Raw genomic sequence first — 14,211 nt, forward strand, 5'->3', positions numbered from 1 at the left:
CTGCCAGGCAGGCCAACTGATACCGCGAGCTAAAGGCCTGTTTAGCTCCACTTCTATTACCTGTTAATACCATGTCCACCTTTCAAAAACTCTACAAGCCATGCTAAAAGGCCAGAAAAAAACGCAATCTGAAGAGACGACGTCAGAACCTGACGCAGATGAGGCAGTGGTTCTGGAATCCTCGGACTCGGAATTTAAAAGATCTGATTCATCTAAGGGTTCTAACGGAAAAGGCTCACAACATGCATGAACAGAGGAGCTCTGTAGGAGGAAAGCTCGCTGAGGAAGAACCCAAAGGAAAGGCTGCACACGAGAGCCACTGCAACAGAAGTGAAGCCCGGGGTGCATCAGGTCGAGGAGAGAGCCGGTGAACTTGACGGTATTCAGAAGAAACTCCCCCCACTCCGATGCCAAGAGCAGCACGCACAGAATGTTGGAGGACTAGGGGACAATTATAAAAGGGAGATGCACCCATAATGGACACGACAGAAAGAAGACATGTGAAGTAACAGCTGAGAAGTTTTCAGAATTAATGTCAGACAGCAAAGCACAGATCCAGGAAACCCAGACAACACGAAGCACAATAAACACCCAAAAATCTACATCTAGGCATTTCATATTCAAACCGTCCAAAACCAAAGATGGAGAGTCTTGAAAGAAGCCAGAGGAACAATTCTTACCCATAAAACAAAATGGGTAAGAATCATGGTGGGCAGCTCATGTACGCAAACAAGAGCAGAATTCTACACCCAGGAGACAGTCCTTCAAACACAACACTGCATGCTGACTAGAATTCAAAGGAAACTTGAAATAAAAAATGAAATGAAAATTAAAACAAAAACTTAAAAAAAAAAGAAAGAAACTGCCCTTCAAAAGTAAAGAGGAACTAAAGACTTTTTTTTAATAAAAACAGAGGGAATTACATACCCTGTAAGAAATATTAGAAGTTCTTCAGGAAGAAGGAGGATGATGTAGGCCGGAAACCTGACTCTGCAGACAGAGAAGGAATGCTGGAGAAGGAACACGTGCAGGTAAAATAAAATCTTTTCTCTTTTTCTTCTTCTTCAAGATTTTTTTATTTGAGAGAGAAAGAGAAGAGCGCGGGGGAGGGCGGGGGGAGGGACAGAGAGTCTGAAGCAGACTGTGCACTGAGCAGAGCCCAATGCAGGCTTGATCCCACGACCCTGAGATCACAACCCGAGCTAAAATTGAGCGGATGCCCAACCAACTGCGCCAGGTGGGCGCCCCTCTCTCTTATTCTGAACTGACCCAACAGATCAATGTTTGTTCAGATTAATGATCGTGTGATTACAGCACATGTACAAAGGAGATGAAGGGAGAAACAGGGATGCCCACTCCAAGGCACCGGCACTACTGGGGAAGCAGCACCATCGGCCAGTGGACGCAGAGGCACTGCCAATGTCAAGACTCCAGGGCACCCACAAACAAGTTGCTGCAAGAAGTAAAATCAGTCTGCTAAGGAAGGGAGAGATCACACAAAATGCTCTATCCAAACCAGAGAAAGCAGAAAAGGAGAGGACGACACAGAAGCCAACAGAACGTAGTTCCGGACACGAGAGATATTAGTCCACCTGTAGCAATAAGCACTTTAAATGCGAATGGTCCAAGTATGCCAATTAAGAGATGGAGGCTGTCAGAGTAGACTGAAGGAAAAGACCCAACTATATGTCATCTATAAGAAACCCACTTCAAATATAAAGACACAGATCTAAAGTAGAGGGACAAAGATTCATCACAAATCAAGAGAGAGCTGGAAGAGCTATATTAACTTCAGACAAGCAGACATTAGGACCAGAAAAATTACCAGTGGTAAAGAGGAGCATTACATAATAACAAAGGTGTCAATACTCCAAGAAGACACGAGAATCCTTGATGTCTACATATGTGAGACAAAGACTGACAGGACTGTAACTGTAATAGACAAATCCACTGTACGGCTGGAGACTTCAACACTCCTCTGTCAGGAATGGACACATCCAGCAGCAGAAAATCAGGAAGGACTTGGCTGAACTCAGCTGCGTCATCAGTCACCTGGATGTAACTGATGTCTATGAGCTGCTGTGATGGGTAACGTCACACGTCCACTTGAGGGAGCTAAAAGATGTGCAGAGAGCTGGTAAAACATTACTCTTAGGTGCGTCTGTGAGGGAGACTCCAGAAGCATGTGAACTGGTGAATGGATAAAGCAGAGGGCCCTCCCCTCTGTGGGTGGGCACTGAAGGCCTAACTAGAACAAAAAGGCAGAGGAAGGGTGAATTTCTCTGGTTGAGCTGGGTGGCTATCAGTCCTGGGACAGCAGTGCTCCTGTCTTCAGACTCTGTCAGACTCAGACTGGGACTTACACCCCATCCCCTCACCCCCCCTGACAATCTCAGGCCTTTAGACAGGGACTAAATGATGCCCCCAGCTTTTCTGGTACTCCATCCTGCTATTCGTAACCATGCGGGCCAATTCCTATGATAAATCTCTGGTTGTGTGTGTGTGTGTGTATGTGTGTGTGTATACATACATACATATATCCTACCGGTTCTGTTTCTCTGGAGAACCCAAACTAACAACAGACTAGAAATCACACAAAATATGCTCTGAGACCACAACGGAATTAAACTGGAAGTCAGTAACAGCAAGATAGTTGAAAATCCCCAGACATTTGTAGATTAAATGAGACACTTCCAAATAACAAGTGGGTCAAGATAAATAAAACATTATTTGAACTAAATAGAATGAAAAATACACCTTATCAAATTCTGTGGGGTGCAGTAAAAGCAATGTTTAGAGGAACATTTAACAGCACTGAATGAGTATATTAAAAAAATACCTAAAATCAATGATCTAGGGGCGCCTGGGTGGCACAGCGGTTAAGCATCTGCCTTCGGCTCAGGGCGTGATCCTGGCATTATGGGATCGAGCCCCACATCAGGCTCTTCCACTATGAGCCTGCTTCTTCCTCTCCCACTCCCCCTGCTTGTGTTCCCTCTCTCGCTGGCTGTCTCTATCTCTGTCGAATAAATAAATAAAATCTTTAAAAATCAAATCAAATCAAATCAATGATCTAACTTGTCGCTGTAGGAAAGTAGAAAAAGAAGAGCAATTAAGTTGAAAGCAAACAGAAGAAAAAATAAAATTAGAGCAGAAACCAATGAAATTGCAAACAATAAAGACAATAAACAAAAAAGTCAACATCAAAGGTTTTTTAAAAGATCAGTAATGTTGATAAACATCTAGTCCAGTTAACTAAGAACAGAGAAAGAAAAACAGGACAAAAAATACCAATATTATAAATAAAAGAGAGCCATCACTACAAATCCTGCGGCCATTAGAAGGTCAGTCAGGGGGTTCTACGAACAACACTATGCCCACAGATTTGATGAAATGGACCAATCCCTTGAAAGACATATACTACCAAAACTCACACAGAACTAATAATCTGAATAGGCCCATATACCTCAAGAAATCAAATCAATAATTAATAACCTTCCAAAACAAAAAGCACCAGGCCTGGATGGGTTTATCAATGAACTATACCAAAGACTTAAGGAAGAAGTTATACCAATTCTCTACAGTCCCTTGTAGAAGTTAGAAGCAGAGGGAATACTTGCTAATGAGATGTGCATTGCCCTAACACCAAAACCAGACAAAGACATTATAAGAAAGGAAACTGCAGGGGCGCCTGGGTAGCGCAGTCGTTAAGTGTCTGCCTTTGGCTCAGGGTGTGATCCCGGCGTTATGGGATCGAGTCCCACATCGGGCTCCTCTGCTGGGAGCCTGCTTCTTCCTCTCCCACTCCCCTGCTGTGTTCCCTCTCTCGCTGGCTGTCTCTCTGCCACATAAATAAATAAAATAAAATCTTTAAAAAAAAAAAAAAAGAAAGGAAACTACAGACAAATATCATGAACACAGATGTAAAAATCCTTAACAAGCATTTAGCAAATGGAATCCAAAAACGTAAGAAAGTGAATCATGTACCACGACTGCGGGTTTATTCCAGGTACGCAAGGCTGGATCAGCACTCTACCATCAGTTAAAGTAAGTCACCATACCAAAAGGCTATAAGAAACATCACCACATAACGACCTTAATAAATGCAGACAGAGTGTTCGACAAAATCCAACACCCATTCCTGATAAAAACTCTTAATAAATTAGGAATAAAAGGGAACTTCCTAACTTAATAAAGAACATCACTGATTAAACCTTACAGCTAACATCATACTCAACGGTGAGAATCTCAAAAGCTCTCCTACTAAGATCAGCACCATTCGAAGTCAACAATGTGCTGGAAATCCTACTTGATGTAATAAAAAAGGAAATAAAAGGTATACAGATTGGGACAGAAAAAAGAAAACCATCTTTGTTTGCAGATTATATGACTATCCATGTAGAAAACCCCAGAGAATTGATAAAAAAAAAACTCCTGGAATTAATGCGCAATGACAGCAAGGTTGCAGAATACAAGGTAACATACAAAAGTCAATTGCTCTCTCATACACCAGGAAGAAACAATCGGAATATGAAACTCTGATGAAAATAAAAGATCTAAATAAATGGATGGATATTCCATGTTGATGCACCAAAGACCCAACACTGTCGGGACGTCAATCCTTCCCAAGCTCATCTATAGACTCAACACAATTCCAAGGTAAAAATCCCAACAGGCCATTTCCTGGAAATCAACCAACCGATTCTGAAGTTTATATGGAGAGGCAAAAGACCCAGAACAGCCAACACAATATTCGTGGAAAATAATAAAGCTGGAAAACTCACAATCCTCTCTATTTCAAGACTTACTAAAAGCTGAGCTCCAGGAACCAACACAGCACGGTACTGACGAAGCAGTAGTTACACAGACCGACACAACACGAGAGTCCAGAAATAGATCCACTAATTCACGCACTGATGCCTTACAAAGGAGCAAAGGCAACTCAATGGAGAAAAGACAGTCTTCTCGACAGATGGTGCTGGAACAACTGGACATCCACATAAACACAAATAAATGGAAACACATCTTATGTTTATCAAGGCTTGATACTGTTCAAGTGTTGATACTACCCAAAGCAATTTACAGATATAACGCAATTCCTATCAAAATCTCAATTAACATCGTTTGTAGAAATAGAAAAACCCACTTAAAAATTCACATGGACTCTCAAGGGCCCCAGAACAGCCAAAACGATCCTGAAGAACAAAGCTAGAGGACTCACACTTCCGGATTTCACAACTCCCTACAAAGCTGTGGTAATAAAAACAGTGTGGTGTTGGCATAAGCACAGACACATAAAACACTGGAACAGAACAGACAGAGCCCAGAGATGAACCCTTGTATATATATGGCCAACTGATTTTTGACAAGGGAGCCGCGACCATTCAATGGAGAAAGGACAATGTTTTCAACATACGGTGCTGGAAAACTGGACATCCACATGCAAAAGAATAAAACTGGATCCTTACCTAACAGCATCTATAAAATTTACTCAAGATCAAGAACTGAACCATAAGACCTAAAACAGTAAAACTTTTAGAAGAAAATAGCACAAAAGCTTCACAGCCGCAGACTGGGCAATGATTTCCCGGATATGACAATAAGGGCACAGGTAATACAAGAAAAAAAAGAGACAAATCTGATTTCATGAAAATTTTAAAAATTTGTACATCAAAAGGCACTACCCACAGAATAAAACAGTACCCCACAGAATGGGAGAAATATTTACATAGCCCGTTTCTTTTTTTTTTTTTTTTTAAAGATTTTATTTATTTATTCGACAGAAATAGAGACAGCCAGCGAGAGAGGGAACACAAGCAGGGGGAGTGGGAGAGGAAGAAGCAGGCTCATAGCAGAGGAGCCTGATGTGGGGCTCGATCCCATAACGCCGGGATCACGCCCTGAGCTGAAGGCAGACGCTTAACCGCTGTGCCACCCAGGCGCCCCTACATAGCCCGTTTCTGATCAGATTGATGTCCACAAGAGACAGAGAAGTCCTAAAATTCAGTAGTGGGAACAGGAAGAACACAACTCAAAATCGGACAATTGAGACTTTTCTCCAAAGACACACAAATGGCCAATAAGCGCATGAAAAGATGCTCAACATCCCTGATCATTAGGGAACCGCTAATCAGAACCACAATGAGATAGCACCTCACACCCACAGGGATGCCTGGGATCAAGCAGTCAGCAAACAGCTAGGGTTGCTGAGGACGTAGATGGAGCCCGTGCACTGTTGGCGGGAACGTTAAGATGGTGCAGTTGGCGTGGAAAACAGCATGGGAATCCTCAAAGGAACCAAACACAGAATTACCACATGATCCAGCAATTTCCACGTCCGGTGTACACGCACAACAACTGAAAGGAAGGTCTTGAAGAGGACTTGTTCACAGCAGCATTACTCCCGACAGCTGAGATGGCGACACAAACCCTACCTGCTGACAGATGAATAGGTGAGCAAGGTGGAGTCCATTCACAGGATGGGGTAAGCTGATTCAGCCTTAAAAAGGAAGCCAATTCTGCAACATACTACAGCTTAAGGACGTTATGCTAAGTGCAATAAGCCAGTGACAAAAGGACAAATACAAGTATGATTCCTCTTACACAAGCCACTCACAGTCGTCCAGATCACTGTGAAGAAAGTAGAATGGTAACTGCCAAGGGCTGAGGGGAAGGGAGACAGGAGAGTTACCGTTTAACAGGTATTGAGTTTCAGGGGTGCCTGGGTGGCTCAGTCGGTTAAGCGCCTTCGGCTCAGGTCATGATCCCAGGGTCCTGGGATTCCTGCATCGGGCTCCCTGCTCAGTGGGGAGCCTGCTTCTTCCTCTCCCACTCCCCCTGCTTGTGTTCTCTCTCTCACTGTCTCTCTCTCTGTCAAATAAAATAAAATCTTAAAAAAAAAAAGGTATCGCGTTCCAGACTTAGCACGAGTTATGGGGATAGATAGTGGTGACGGCTGCACAACCGTCTGAATGTACTTAATACGACTGAACTCTACACCTAAAAATGGTTATGACGGTAAGGTTTTTTTGTTCTGTATATACATATATATTAAAGATTTTATTTATTTATTTGACAGAGAGACAGCCAGCAAGGGAGGGAACACAGGCAGGGGGAGTGAGAGAGGAAGAAGCAGGCTCCCAGCGGAGGAGCCTGATGTGGGGCTCAATCCCAGGACTCTGGGATCACACCCTGAGCTGAAGGCAGACGCTTAACGACTGAGCCACCCAGGCGCCCCTGTTCTGTATATTTTGACTCAATGTAAAACAAAAAAAAAAAAAAAAAAAAAAAAAAGAAAAAAAGGTAAAACAATGAGCCACCAAGCCACAAAAAGACAGACAGGAACCTTCACTATATACACATAGCTTAAGTGAGAGAAGCCAACCTGAAAGCTCTGCACCTCAATTCCATCTATTCCAGTGTATTCCGTATATTCCACCTACAAGACATTCTGGAAACGGCAAACGACAGAAACACTAGAAAGATAAGTGGTGCCAGGGCTTGGAAGGGAAGAGGGGACTCCACGGAGCACAGGGATTTGTAGGGCAATGGTAGGTACGTGAGAATACTGAACTTACCCATTTATCAAAACCCCAGTACAAGACAGTACACCTTAATATGCACAAAGGACTTCCTTAGTAACCATGTATCTGTTTTGGTTCCCAGCTTGAGGGAGTGAAGGCTGGGCTAACAGGTGGGCTAGCATGCGCGGTCAGGCAGCAAATAAATAAACCGTGGTAGGAGGAGGGCAAACTCCTCCCTGTGAGCACCCCATGAGAAGGCCGGTCAGAACCAGCTTTCTGCAGGGCAAACCTCTGTACCTAGAACCTGTAGGCCCTGGCCCAGCTGCTCTGTTGCACAGAATCTGTCCAAAAATAAAGGATGGGCTAAAGAGAATGGACCGAATAAACACATGAATAGCTCCTTCGACATAAAATCCCTAAAAAGTTTCCTTCATTGACCAAAAAATTCATGATAACACTGGGAACCACTGAAACGGAAGACCAGGGGCTCCAGGAAGCTCTTGCAGACCAAGCCAGGGAAGCCACTCTCCCTCCCCACCCTTCCCACTGCCACTCCCTAACATCTCTTGCACCCTCTCCTCCATTCCACACTCAGCCAGTAACAAGCCCCATCCTCCGGGGGCACAGAGGCAGAGGCACAAGTACACCCTGTCCACCAGGCCCCTCTCCAGGCACCTCCTTAGGGCCCCAGCACACTCCTTCCGGGCCCTCAGCACTCCCCTCCATCCCACCCACCAGCACCACAGACAGCTGCTTGCTTGTCTCCACTTTACAAATAAACTCTCCCCTGAAGCCATGTTCCCCTTTGGTTACTGTCCACTGTCCACTCCTTCATGGCTAAACCTCTTATCGTGCCTCACCCCTGCCCTGCCTTCACCCACTCTGGACCCAGGGCATTCCCACTGCTCCAAGGAGAACGTGATCACCAGTGACCCCATGTGGCCGAGTCCAGGCCTCTCTTCGTTCTGACCAGAGCTAGAACCAACCCCGATGAGCAACCCTCACTCCCCCTCCAGATGCCATGACCCCACACTCCTCCTTCCACTCTCCCCTCCTGGGCCCTCTTCCACTGCCTCTCCGCAAACATGGCCTGCTCCTAGGCTGGGCCCCGACCCCTTCCCCAGCTATAGCGTCTCCAGGAAACCTCATTCAATCCCATGGCTTTAACTGCCCCTGACCTCATCGAGACACGGCCAACAAAACACACGAAACTTTAAGAGGATAGGTGCTGGCTCCCGGGCATCAGCACCTAAGGGGCGTCTCAAACGCAATTCCTCTCAAAATTTTACTGTGCTATGAGTTCCAAAACTACCACTAAATATTCCCCAAAAGAAAGAAACATTTGGATACAATAAATGGTGGTGAGTTAAGTAACCAATCAGATGTGTACTTACATCTAATTATGGCTGCGATGGGAAAGCTGGGAATAGGGAACCAAGATCACACAGTTCTGGCCAGGGGAGTGAAGGGGGGGAGCTGGGGGTGTGGAGCACAGCAGCAGATCAGCTCTAAGTGTTACAGAGAGATGAGCTTCAATGATTACTGTCAAAAGCTGAATGACACCCACTAGAAGAACAGAGAAAGAAACAAGAAAACCTAACAAAACATAAAACAGCAGGCACAGATTCCAACTTATCAACAATCACAGGTAAAGGGATTAAATTGCTCTATAAAAAAATGAAGACCTGCAAATTGGGTTAAAATAATAGCTAAAAAATAAAGGGATATAAAAAAGTTTGTAAAATAAAGAGAGAAGTAACACTTAAACTGGGACAAAAAAGGGGTGCTCTGTGTTGATAACCGTCGGGAACACCTGAGCGTCTAACACAGGGCGGGGAGACATGTGAAAGAACCCAGACCTCCCCGCTCTCTCAGGGATCAGGGATTCAGGAAGTCAGGGAACACATCTGTTGACTCAGAAGCTAGACCCAAGCAACAATGTAACCAACTCCTGGGACGGATACATTCTTCTCAAACCACAATGAAGCCTCCGAGGAAAAAAGCTGAGTAGTAAGCCACAAGGAAGTCCCAAGAAAGAGCCCCCAAAGGAGCTTTGTGTGACCAAATCACTGGACGTTAAAGCAATAAAGTTTAAAAATAATCACAAAAAAGAGGTGGGGGGAGAGACACATGGGTGAAACAGGTGAAGGGGATTAGAGCACACTGATCTTGAGAGCGCTGAGTCCTGTCTACCACTGACAGGACTAGAAAAAAAAAATTACAAAAAATTGGCTCCCCTCCCTGAACCCATCCACTTGAAAAACTTCCAAGCCTTTCTAAATCACTCAAAGACGGAATAAAGCCTCACTGACAACTGTTCCGAAATGAACGGCAACTAGAGCAGCGAGAGACAAATCCTCGTGGGGACATGGAGGAAGGGAAACACCTTCGAGGTTAGGTATCAGGAAAGACAGACCGCACACACAGAAGCTAAGCACTTCCCTCCAGGAGCCAGAACAAGATAAAACTGGAGAAAAGTAGAAAGAAGCCAGGATTAATGAAGTGGAAACAGCAATGCAAGCCTTGCTCGATGGACTGAAGGCTTAGTTGTTTGGAAAGACCTGTAATCGTGACAGACCTGGGGAAGTCTGACCGAGAAGAACAGAAAAAGGTACCAAAGTACTACTAGCTATGAGAAACGACAAGACCAGCTTTAAAAGGACAGGAGACCAGTACACAGGTGGTCTTCCGCTGGAGCTGTTCTTCCCCAGCGTGCATGTGGAAATACACACGGAGGGTCTGTGTTTTTGCTTGTGCTAATAGTTATTGCTCTGGGGTCCAGGGGGTCCTAAACAGCCTGTCACACTGACAGCCTTCCCCCTGCCAGTGTTCATTATATCCAGGAAGACAAATATTGACCCAGATTAAATGAACAATAAGCAGGAAAACATCTTCCATGGATACACAGCAGGTAAAAGATACTACACTCAAAATGCAAGGAATATCTAGAAAGCAGTTTTTACAAATACCAAGTAATAAGACGAAAAGCAGAAACATAGCCAATAAACATATAAAATATATATCCAACCTACCAGTGTGGGTACAGAGACGTGTGTAAAAGCATAGAAAATAACCTAAGAGACCATACGGGAAATTTTAACAAGGACCAAAAGGTGGGAGGTGAGAACTGGGAAATCCCACCACTTCTTAGCCCATGTATTCCTGTAGTATTTTAACTTTTACAAAACGAATATATTCTACTTAAAGAGATCCTTAAAGATTTAAAGAAATGACTAATGTCCAAAATGACGTAACTTTAAGGATATTCATTAAAACACAAATGCAAGAGACTCCCCGTGATTTTAAGAGTCTCCTGCTGTCTTCTACTCGTTCACTGTGTCTACTTTATTCTGCAACGACACGTGAACTCGGCTGGAACTGAGCTCTGTGTGAGGTGTGCGGCAGAAGCGGGCTCTCCTGTTCCAGCGGGAGACCAGGCAGTGAGTAGCTGGGGCTCTCCCAGCGGACGAGAAACGCCTCCCTTCTCATGGGCTAAACCCTTATAGCTACAGACGGCCCTCGAGTGCCCTGCAGCGAAGTAAGCGTCCAACCGGGCTCCCTCTCTACAAAGTACAGCTACTATTAGAGCCTCCTCCCAAGACAGCTGGGCGCTCGCAACACACAAAAGTGCTCAGGGAGCGTCAGCCACGCGGCCCGGACCCCCTCACAACGAGCGGGCGCTGTGGGAGCGCGAGGCTCTGGTACTGACCACGGCTGAAGGGCAGCAGGCTGCTCAGGTAGGGGAAGCTCGCTCTCCTCAGCTCGTCCAGCTTCTCCTGCAGCTTGCGCACCTGGCTGTCGGAGCGGCTGACCCTCTGCCGCAGGCTCTTCAGCTCGCCGTTTTTCTTCTCCACCTGCTCCCGCAGGCAGCACACCTGGCTCTTGTTCTGTCGGGAGGAGAAGCAGTAGGAGTGCAGCGAGTCGATGAGCTTGCAGGCCCCCGACGCCGACAGGATGACCTCGTTGATGGACATGGGGCTGGCGTCGCTGTGCTCACTCTGCACAGCTTCTGCTGCTGGCTTCGGGGTGACGTCTGTCGGAGGGGCAGAGGGGCTCTGGGAGGGCTTCTGAGGCGTCGCTGTGAGTGACGAACTCGGGGGGCTCTGGGCCAAGCCCTTGTCGGGCCCCAGGCTGGTCCCGCTGCAGCCGGGCTCCACGTCTCTCTTCAGCCTCTTTCGGTCAACAGGCTCTCGGGGGACAGATGCCTTCTCTCGAGTGTGTTTGGAGGAGAAACTGTAAGAATGAAGTGAGCCAATAAACTTGCAAGCCCCGGTCCCTGGCGGGGTAAAGTCATCCATGGAAATGCCGCTCTTATCTACCAGGCAGCCGTCGGGGGCGGCAGCGGCGCTCTCACCACCGGCATCCACAGCAGACGCGTCTGCTTCTCCCTGACTGCCCGCCATGGCGGTGCCCAGACTGTCGCCTGGAGTCTCTTCCGGGGCCTGCCGCGTGCACTCCTGACTGGTGTCTTCCTGGGAGGCCCCGCGTGCAGTTTCACCCTGCGGTGCAGCTTGCTTCACCTTTCGGGACCCCGGCTTGGCCATCAGGTTTTCACCCGAGGACGATGATGAGCCTGTGGCCCCTTTCCCGTCCGCCCCGCTCGCGTGTCCCCTCAGGCCCCCCGAGGCCTTTCTTGCGACCTTTCTCCTTGTGCGGCCATGACCGCCAGTGCCCCTCTTCTTCTCGGGCAGGTGGAAGATGGAGGGCACCGCCGTGGGCTTGAGCAGACGGTGCTGGTCCTCCAGCCTTTTGGAGAAGCTGTCTTTGGTGAAGTGTTCACTACAGAGGAAAGAATACTTTGTGGGGGTCCAGTTATCCCTCTGAACAGCTTTCAACCACTGGATCAGACGTTTTGAGTCCTTTAGGGGGAATCTGCAGGAAAAATGACAACAGAATTAGAAAAAAATAACTACATGTCTCCTTCCAAATTTATCAACCATTAAGGCAAAACACCCAATCCTGTACTGACTTCACCCATTTAAAATTTTAGTTAAAATTTAAGGAACACGTTCTACTTGGAAGTAAGCGTGAGATAGAAAGATGATGGGCTTGCTGTCTACCCTTAAGGCACGTACAATCGGTAGGGCAGGTAGAGAATGAAGGTAACTCCTCACGGGCTGCGGTAAATGCCCTGTAGGAGATCGCACAGGACGGCATCCAACAACAGGAAAGGCTTCAGGAAGCCCTGGAAATAGCTGCTAGAAACACACAGCTGAACAACCCTTCTGGTGTGCCCCCGATACAGGTCAGGTGCTAACACGGGTGGTTGGTCCCCTTGCTCAGAAGCCAGCTCTAGCGCTGGCCAGCAGAGAGGGGAGCAAGAAGCCAGAAGAGCATCCCAGACAGTGCCTGAGCCCAGCCTGAGCTGTGACTCAAGCAGCTGAGGATGTGAGATAGACTCTAAGAGTAGGTCAGACTCAAAAGGTGCAGTCCCGTGTTCCTGCTATAGTCCCTCTGCCAGGAGCAAAAAACCAGCTCCTGAAGAATACTGAATAAGATACTTAGTAATCATTTCTTGTCATTTAAACAAGATCTCTATTTAGGAAACTGGGAGGAAACTCTACCCAGGGGTGGGGTGGTTATTCCCGAGGGCTATCTGCTCCACTTGAGGTCATCTAACCCACCTGTGGCCACTGTGTGCCAGAACCAGGACCAAGACGGATACTAACTCCCCAGGAAGTTCTGTGACCTTCTACACTTCCTCAATGCTTTGTGAACCCATTTCCCCAAGACCCCGATTCCCATGTCCTTTGCCCCATAGCAGCGAAGACCACTGTGAATGCCAAGGGCAGCCTTCTCTGCAGTGCCTTGCCTGGTTTTTTGAAAGCAGTATCAAAACTTCTGGGACACAGGCTCTGAAGAAAACTCTCAAGAAAGCATGGTGGCTGACGTCTAAAACAATGTATTACCAGTTCTTTTGTTAGATTGTGACAGCTTAAGAGAACAAACAACTGTGAACTTCCAATAAAACTACAGGTAACAAACGCCATCGGAGTCTCTAAAACCTAACTCCCTGTAACCTAAAACAGAAGTATCTGCGAGGAGGCTTTCCAGGGACTCGCTGAATCAGGCTGAATTCCAGAAGCCCTCAGGAAGGGAGCCAGGCCAGTGGGAAGGCAGAGCCCTCTCCCTACCTCGGCGTCCAAGCAAGAAGTGACGAAGAGGGCCCCGTCCACGAGTGGCAGTGGCAGGGCGAGCCTCCGGCTGAAGAGCGGGCCTCGCCCTGCTCCAGCGCAGGATGCTGCGAGGCCGCCTGCCAGGGACGCCCCGCAGCGCGGCAGGGCCACCTCTCCGTGCGACCGCGAGGACCGTGCCGGTGGCAGAGCGCGTGTCAGTCCTCGAGGTACAACTCGCATTTGCTCAGCCAGATCAAGGCAGGCTCCCTTGCCATCAAAACAGCACAAAAGTCACAGCAAATACAAGAGGACAACTGACCCAAGAGCGTACGTTTCCAGAACACACTGTCTAGAAATTGGCGGTGCCAGCCCGAATCAATGGAGCGCAGGGTGGCCGCGGGGTGGGGGCGAGAGGGCGGTGGTGGCCGTAAGGTGGGCGCCCGCTGGCCGTGGGATGGCCTCCGGGTGGCCTCCAAGTCGGCGTGAGGTAGGCGCCCGGTGGCGGAAGGACAAGGGGCGGGTGGCCGCGGGGTGGGGGGGCGCCGCCGGCCGCGGTGGCCCGAGACGCCCGG

This window comes from Ailuropoda melanoleuca, chromosome 2 (genome assembly GCF_002007445.2).
Source record: "Ailuropoda melanoleuca isolate Jingjing chromosome 2, ASM200744v2, whole genome shotgun sequence".
Classification (NCBI taxonomy): domain Eukaryota; kingdom Metazoa; phylum Chordata; class Mammalia; order Carnivora; family Ursidae; genus Ailuropoda; species Ailuropoda melanoleuca.